Source organism: Adiantum capillus-veneris, chromosome 26 (assembly GCF_014529385.1).
Source record: "Adiantum capillus-veneris isolate H3 chromosome 26, ASM1452938v2, whole genome shotgun sequence".
Taxonomy (NCBI): domain Eukaryota; kingdom Viridiplantae; phylum Streptophyta; class Polypodiopsida; order Polypodiales; family Pteridaceae; genus Adiantum; species Adiantum capillus-veneris.
The window spans coordinates 54286843-54294532 of NC_140956.1; the positions used below are offsets into that span (position 1 = coordinate 54286843).

At 44.6% G+C, this 7690-nt stretch overlaps 1 pseudogene; it reads left to right on the plus strand.

Moving 5' to 3' along the window:
* Positions 1–349: 349 nt before the first annotated feature.
* Positions 350–2495, plus strand: LOC147423473 (uncharacterized; annotated as a pseudogene).
* The last annotated feature ends 5195 nt before the right edge of the window (positions 2496–7690 follow it).

Here is a 7690-nt window from a genome sequence, read left to right on the forward strand (position 1 = left end):
GGGGGGGGGGGGGTCAGTCAATTGAGAACATAGGATTGAGCCAGCCGACCATCCCTTTCCAACCGAGTGTTGTCCTGGGTGTTTCCTTCATACGCCCAAGACCCCAACCTACATCAGTTTCACCGTTGATTCCCCAAGGCTTGAGGCCTCCTCGCATGGGGGCTTCTATGACCATGCCCGTATTGAATGGTAGGCCTTCTCTTCTGTCCACTATCCCATCTATTGTTCCATTGCGTCCTCCTGTGTCCTCATGTAGTGAGTTGACCAAGGGGGCTAAACGCCCTCGTGTGGCGATACCAGTGTGGGACGAGACCGCAACATCGACCTTGCTTAAACACTACGAAGATCGATGGTCTCATGTGAACAAAGGCAATTTGAGACCGAAAGACTGGGACGAAGTTACATTGCAATTAAACAATGAGGTAAACTGCACCTTTACAGCAGAGCAGGTCAGGAACCGCATAGACACTCTTTGAAAAAAATATAAAAAAGAAAAATCTAAAACAACAACCACTGGGGGGGTAAGGTCCACATGGGAATACTTCGAAGTGGTCGACACTTTGTGGTCATCCACTCCACGATGTGTGGGGATTCCCGGAGCCTTTGATAGTGCTAGCTCGCAAAGCACTCATGTAGGGAGTCAGGGCACTCAATAGGGAGATGGGTGCAATGACGGAGAGGATGAGGGGGAGGGAGAGATTGGTGGGGAGACAAGGGGCGAGGGTCGAGGCAAGGGTGAGACTATTGTAGAGGAGACTGCGAGTGTGGCAGGCGCAGTGGATGCGGGGGATGCAACACGAATCCCTCAGGTCGATAACCTTCCTGGAGTTAAAGCGCAAAAAGTGAAAGAGCCCAAACGTACATCGCTAGGATCTATCGCCAAAGTGCTCGGGGAGGGGATGAAAGGGATGGCTCAAACAATGAAAGACTGCGAGAAGGAGCAGGCTGTCCAAGAGGAAAGATTGTTGAAGCTCAGGATGGACGAGGAGGCTCGACGAATGGAGATGTACATAAAATTTCAACTGGACCTCGCAAAGATTGTCACCAAACCCAAGGTACTTTACTAATCGCCGTAAAATTGTTTTTGAGGGAGGGAGTGAGGGAGGGAGGAATTAAATGGAATAAGAGTTTTGCTTGGTATTATTTTTTAATGCGTTATTTTGTTTTTTGGAAATGTAGGATGGATGATATTGATGCAATTGAACTACTTCTTTTGTTGTTGCTAAATTTGCATCTTGTTTCCCCTAGTGAGGAAGACCCAGGGCAGTATCGTAGGAGGCATAGAATGCAGTCTATGTATTTTTGTTTGATTGGTTGTGTAGTCTGTTGCATTGCATCCATGTTTGGTTTGATAGAGGAGGGTTTAGTTGGGATGGAGCCATGGATGTGGTGGTGCTTCCCTAGGCAGGTGACATTTTGGAATGTCATCCACTCAGCTATTTGGACATCAGGGCGACTAAACTGTCAAGCTATTTTTAGGATGTATTATAGGATGTCTTACGAGGCATTTCATGAGCTGAAAGAATTGATCTTGCCCCATCTCCCGTGTCCTGATATGCATGGATGGTCTAGGGTTCCCATCCAAGCTGATCAAGCACTTGGTTGCGTGCTATGGAGACTTGCACATGGCCATTCTGCAAGAACATTATGTCAATTATTTGGGATGGGAGATTCTACCATTAGAAAGTACACCAACCTTATCATTAGGGCACTCACCACTCAGGAGATGCTTGTCCGGACCCACTTAGAGACGCCTTCGGGAAGGCGATTAGCAAAGATCATAGAAGATTTTCAGGACATTACGGACCTACCGAACATGTGGTGTTGCAGTTGATGGCACTCACATAAAGCTTGCACGTAAGCCTCAAGCCGACTTTTTTCCTGCACAGTATGTTAGTCGCCATGGATTCCACAACATTCTTCTTCAGGGCATTGTTGACTCCAGAAAAATATTTTGGAATGTGGTTTGTAGTGCACCAGGAGGCACACACGACTCCACAGTCTTCAAGGGGTCTGCAATATATGCTCAAATGAAGCGGAACGAGGTTTTGAATACGCCTCTTCTAGAAGTGAGCGGCTTGAGAGTGAGGCCGTATATTATGGGGGACTCAACGTATAAGCCAACGAGTTTTCTTCTCAAAGCTTATAAATCCAAAGGTGGACAAGACCTACCACAAAAGAATGTTTTTGATAGACATATTGTGAAGGGTAGGGTTAAGGTTGAGAATGCATTTGGTATATTAAAAAACCGATGGCGCATTCTCTGCGACCTCAATGTAAATCTTCCCTTTGCTCCCTTGGTTATTAGCGCTTGCTGCGTATTGCATAATTTTGTGCAATTGAAGGGTGAACCAGAGACTTTGGAACAAATCGACCCACACCCCAATGCGGAGGAGGCCTTGAGGTGGCGTGCGATGACGCGTCAGCGCGCAGCAGGCCTTAGAATGCACACAGCACTATATACGGATTTCAATAGGCAAATAGCGCAAAATTGAGAGCGTGAATCTTTATGTGTGCATTGATTGGATGAATCAAACTGACTTGTTTTTTTGTGTGTTCTGCAGGAATAGTTGGATATGACGGTACGCTTTTTTATTTTTGCATTGTTGCATGTTTCTACGTGTGTGCATACTGTATCATGTGCTTGATTCATATGCTTGTTTCATATACTTGTGTTGCGTTGTTTTATGGCTTCATGTTTTTCACTGTGTGTTTGTGTGTGCTGTTTGATTGACGTATGCTTGCATGGCATTAAAAAAAAAAAAAGCATTATATCCTTGAAAGGCTTGGGTAACCTTCGAGGAGAATGTGTGCATGGCCTGTGGAGGGGCTGGGTTCAAATCCCAGGTGACTTTGACGGAATGGATTCCCCCCGTAGCACGCGTCTACGCAACTACAAAAAAAAAAGAAACTATTTTTTAGGGAGATCAGGGGCTTATTGTCTTGGTCCGGCCACTATCCATGTGCTCAAATCCTCCGGCGGCCTGACGACCGGCCACCAATTGGGCGCCGATAGGCTATCATGTGCTCAATATTGTCGGCCGGCCGGAGTATATTCTTGGAATAAAGGAGCCGTCGTACGACGGCCGTCCGGCCTCATGTGCTAAGTCTATCTGCAAGGGAAGAAGCACCTCATGAAGGGGGTCGTCCGGGTGACAACGAAGGCAGCAGCATGCAAGGCGAGAGCGACGTCGAGGGAGACCGAACAGATCAAAAGCATGGACTCAAGCCATCACGGAGTAGCTCACTCTGCAGGGGTGTGCCAACAAGTGGTACGAACAGTGAGGCGTGGCAGGGTCAGGCCATTAGGGAGGAGCAGATGTGGAATTAGAAGCAGCCTCATGAAGGGGGTCGTCCGGGCGACAATGAAGGCAGTAGCATGCAAGGCGAGAGCGACCACACTTCTAAACAAAGACGGCCTCCTGTGCTTCATCGAACACAATCGATAACCACTTTGCCTACTTGATGTTTAATGCAAGCGCTATGACGTTTAGCTCACTAAAAGAGTTTTTATGTAACACAACAAAAGTATTAACATTTGAATGCACTCCTTGCTATGTTTGCATGCGCCAAATGTTTCCTTGGATTAAAATCTTTGTAAACATTTATATTGCATGAGAGAGAGAGAGAGAGAGAGAGGGAGGTCAACTATAGCGCATGTGATGCTGCAGAGATGGGTTTATGCAAAATTTTGAACAGAAATAAGTTATTACAACAAATCAAGTTTGAGAACAAAACAGCAGCATAATATAGTTTAGTTTTGTTTGTGCAACAATTATGTACCAATTAGATGCCATCAATCATGTAAGCTCAATATGGAATCAACACAGTTTAATTCTCCAACAAATTGATCAATTCTCCAACAAATTGATCAAGTCCCTCGCAGGGCGAGGTGGAGCCTCTCTCTCTCTCTCTCTCTCTCTCTCTCTCTCTCTCTCTCTCTCTCTCTCTCTCTCTCTCCATCACATCAAGGCTTGCACGTCGAAGTTGGCATGAGCTGTGTGTGCGCACACGCACGCATGGACTAGCACATCATAGCTTGCATTGTCGAAGATGGCTTGAGCTCTCTCTCTCTCTCTCTCTCTCTCTCTCTCTCTCTCATTTTCTCAAAGCCGTCGCTACAAACCTACAATCATCTACCCTCGAAGGGGCTCTACTTGGTCTTCAAAGGCAATGAACTGGGGCATTCCAAATTGAAGAGAGAGAGAGAGAGGGTAGATGCCACCTCCGGCATGCGGCGCCTATATAGTGACCTCATCAAAGAGAAGCGCCCGGTTTCTCTTATCTACATGAGCTACCCTACGGCCTTTCGCATAGCTGCAAGCCTAAACCGGCAATGTCCACCTTGGTGTGTCCCAAGGGGGTCAGCATGTGCCTACCTCATCCTCTATCACTCCAGCACTCTGTGAAAGCAATGGTGACAACAACAAGTTCAATGTCATGGTTGATCGTTGGCAGCTCTTGCTTAGATCTAGCTCGCTTGGGAGGGGTTTCAAGGGCAAGCGCACAGTGGACGATGTTGTCAGGATCTATGCATGTGAGGTGGGTTGGGTGCTAACTATATGGAGCAAAGGGAGTAGTAATGCAATGGGAGCAGACTAACTATCCTTTCCTTGAATTTGCTAAGAGAAAATTTTAGAAAATTAGTTCAGTTTTTTTAGGTTTTTACACTATTTTTCTCTATTTTGGGGCCCTGTTGCATGGATGACAAGCAATGCAGAACCCAATGAGGCTAAGGTTCTCACCACCATGGCTGAGAGAGAGATGAAGGTGCTCTTGGTGCTCTTGGATGACTCCAGGAGAGAGAGAGAGAGAGAGAGAGAGAGAGAGAGAGAGAGAGAGAGAGAACTTCTATGTGACCCACGTCGTCAGCTCCCGGGACATTCTCATGCTGTCGCTCCATGTTGCTTGCACATGTGTATGTGTGTGAATGTGTGTATTCTATGAGCATGTGCCCAGCCTCTTAGGTCGGCAATCAGGCCTCATGCCTTTCTTATCTGCACCTCGCCTCGAGACCCTTGCACCCTTGGAAGTGAACTTATCTCTCTCTCTCTCTCTCTCATGGTTGGGAGACTTCATTCCCTTGGTATCTCTCTCTCTCTCTCATGGTTGGAAGACTTGATTCCCTTGGTATAGAGAGAGATAAGTTCACTTCCAAGGGTGAGAGAGAGAGAGAGAGAGAGAGAGAGAGAGAGAGAGAGAGACGGCCATGTTGCATGGATGACGGATAGTGGAGAATCCGACGAGACTAAGGTTCTCACCACCATGGTTGAGAGAGAGTTGTAGGTGCTCCTGGTAGAACGCATTAAAGGCGGATGTGTCTCTACAGATGTTCTCTATGTCACGCGATGTTGTTGTCCTACCTATGCCTATCCTTGCATTCTCTAAGTGTCACTGCACCCACGAGAAATACAATACGCATACGTGTATGTGTGTGCACACGAGAGAGAGAGAGAGAGAGAGAGAGAGAGAGAGGGAGGGGAGCTTCACTTTTCTTGATCTGCTTTTATGAAATTTGTCAAGAGTAAGGGGTTTGAAGGTAAGAGGGCCCATACCGCCGCCGAAGGCGGCACTGTTTTACTAGTTTCTATTGAGACTTCGCTTTAAAGTTGAGAGGTCTTTTGGACCAAGGCACGTATTCCTACTGAGTTTGAGCCACATCCACTATTACTTACGTTCCAATTGAAGAGCAATCCTATGCCTTTTTAGGCCAAGGCACCACCTCCTTTTATGCTCAAACTTAATTAAGTTAGAGCCTCTATCTTTATAGTGCAAGGCTCAAACATAAGCCTCTCTTTGTTTAGCTCAATGTTCGAACATAAGCTCAAACCTTACCACACAGTATGAGCAATGGTCCACTCTTAGTCTCTATTTTGTTTATAGAAATATGGTAAGCAGCCTTAATGTGTTAGGAGCCTCAAACTTCAGCTCAAGCCTCACCATGCTGCATTGCAAGCATGATTAACCCTAAAGCTTTAAATTTGTTAAAAGAAAACACAGTACCAGCCATCATGTGTTGAGGCTCAAACTTAAGTTCGAGCCTCACCACACATTATGACTAGAAACACCGCTATTTTTTATAGGAAAAATGTTTGAATTTAAGTTTGAGAGGTCTTTTGGACCAAGGCAAGCACCTATTCCTTTTGAGGCTTGAACTTAAGTTTGACCCGCATCTACGACTACTTACGTTCCAATTTAAGAGCAAGCTTGTGCCTTTTTAGGCCAATGCACCTAAGCCCTTTTGGGCTCAAACTTAATTAAGTTAGAGCCTCTATCTTTTTAGCACAAGGCTAGCTCAAACATAAGCCTCTGTTCAAGCCTCTTCTGTTTAGCTCAAGGCTCACATGTAAGATCAAGCCTTACCACACAGTATGAGCAATGATCCCCTCTTAGCCTTTGTTTTGTTTATATAAATATGGTAAGCGGACTTAATGTGTTAGGAGGCTCATACGTAAGCTAGAACCTCACCATACGACATTCCAAGCACATACCCTCTATTTTGTTAAAATAAAACATGTTGAGGCTCGAACTTAGGTTCGAGCCTTGCCACATTTATGAACAAGCACCCTAGGTTTTGCTAAAAGGAATTATCTTCAACAATCTTAATGTGATGAGGCTTGAACTTAAGCTGGAGCCTCAACACACATTATGCCACAAGAAGACAGCTTCAAAATCCGCGTCACAAACTTAGCTTAAGGTAATTAGCCATTATCGAACAATGGTCGAAGATTAAAGAGATTATCCAATTTTTTGTTTAGATACGTAAAAACATAGCACTCTATGAAAAGGATATGGAACTACTAGCTTCGATCCTAGGCCAAGAATTCCGTGCCTCCCATCACACCCAAATCGGTTTCTAGTCCCTCCTTCATGTCGTAGTTTACAATGTGCTAATATAGTGGAATGTGGAAATAACTCTTATGACTAGAGGATCCAGTGAGAACACAGTACTAAAAATAATTAAAGGGGAAATTACCAAAATACCCCTTTAATTTGAGGAAATTCCCAAAATACCCCTCAAATTTCAAAAATTCCCAAAATACCCCTTGTTGTGAGATTAAATTTCTCGAAAAATAAATTTTTTTGTAGGTCTTCACAAGAAGAGTGATTGTCTATCGTACAAGATCCTAAAACTACAATTTGAGTTGTTTACGTAGGCTTTGGAGATGAATTGCTTCATTATTTTTAGACATAATTGCCTTTTTTGCGATGGTAACTGGTGACAAATTACATGCTGAGCACTCAAAAACGGATCTCAATTGTCAAAAACGAATGAAGATTAGAAAGTCTTGAACATTCCAAGCAAAATAGATACAAGGGTATTTTGGGAATTTTTTAAATTTGAGGGGTATTTTGGGAATTTTCTCAAATTAGAGGGGTATTTTGGTAATTTTCCCATAATTAAAATAGAGCACATACCAAAACACACACCAGATCGATAGTTAGGTCGAGGTCTAAATCTGATGGTTCTGAGAAGCTTGGTACTACGTACCTGAAAACAAAAAAATACCAAACGATTTTGAAATGCGCCTTGCTGCATGCAGCGGGCAGCCTCGCGAACTTACAAACTCAGTACTCCCCTCTTGCAGAATTGCCACTTTGGCGCTCATTATTTAGGCCTGTAACTTTTTGCTTGCAGCGCCATCAGCATTTTGCATGCTGCCTTGCGCATACATCAACATTTTGCATT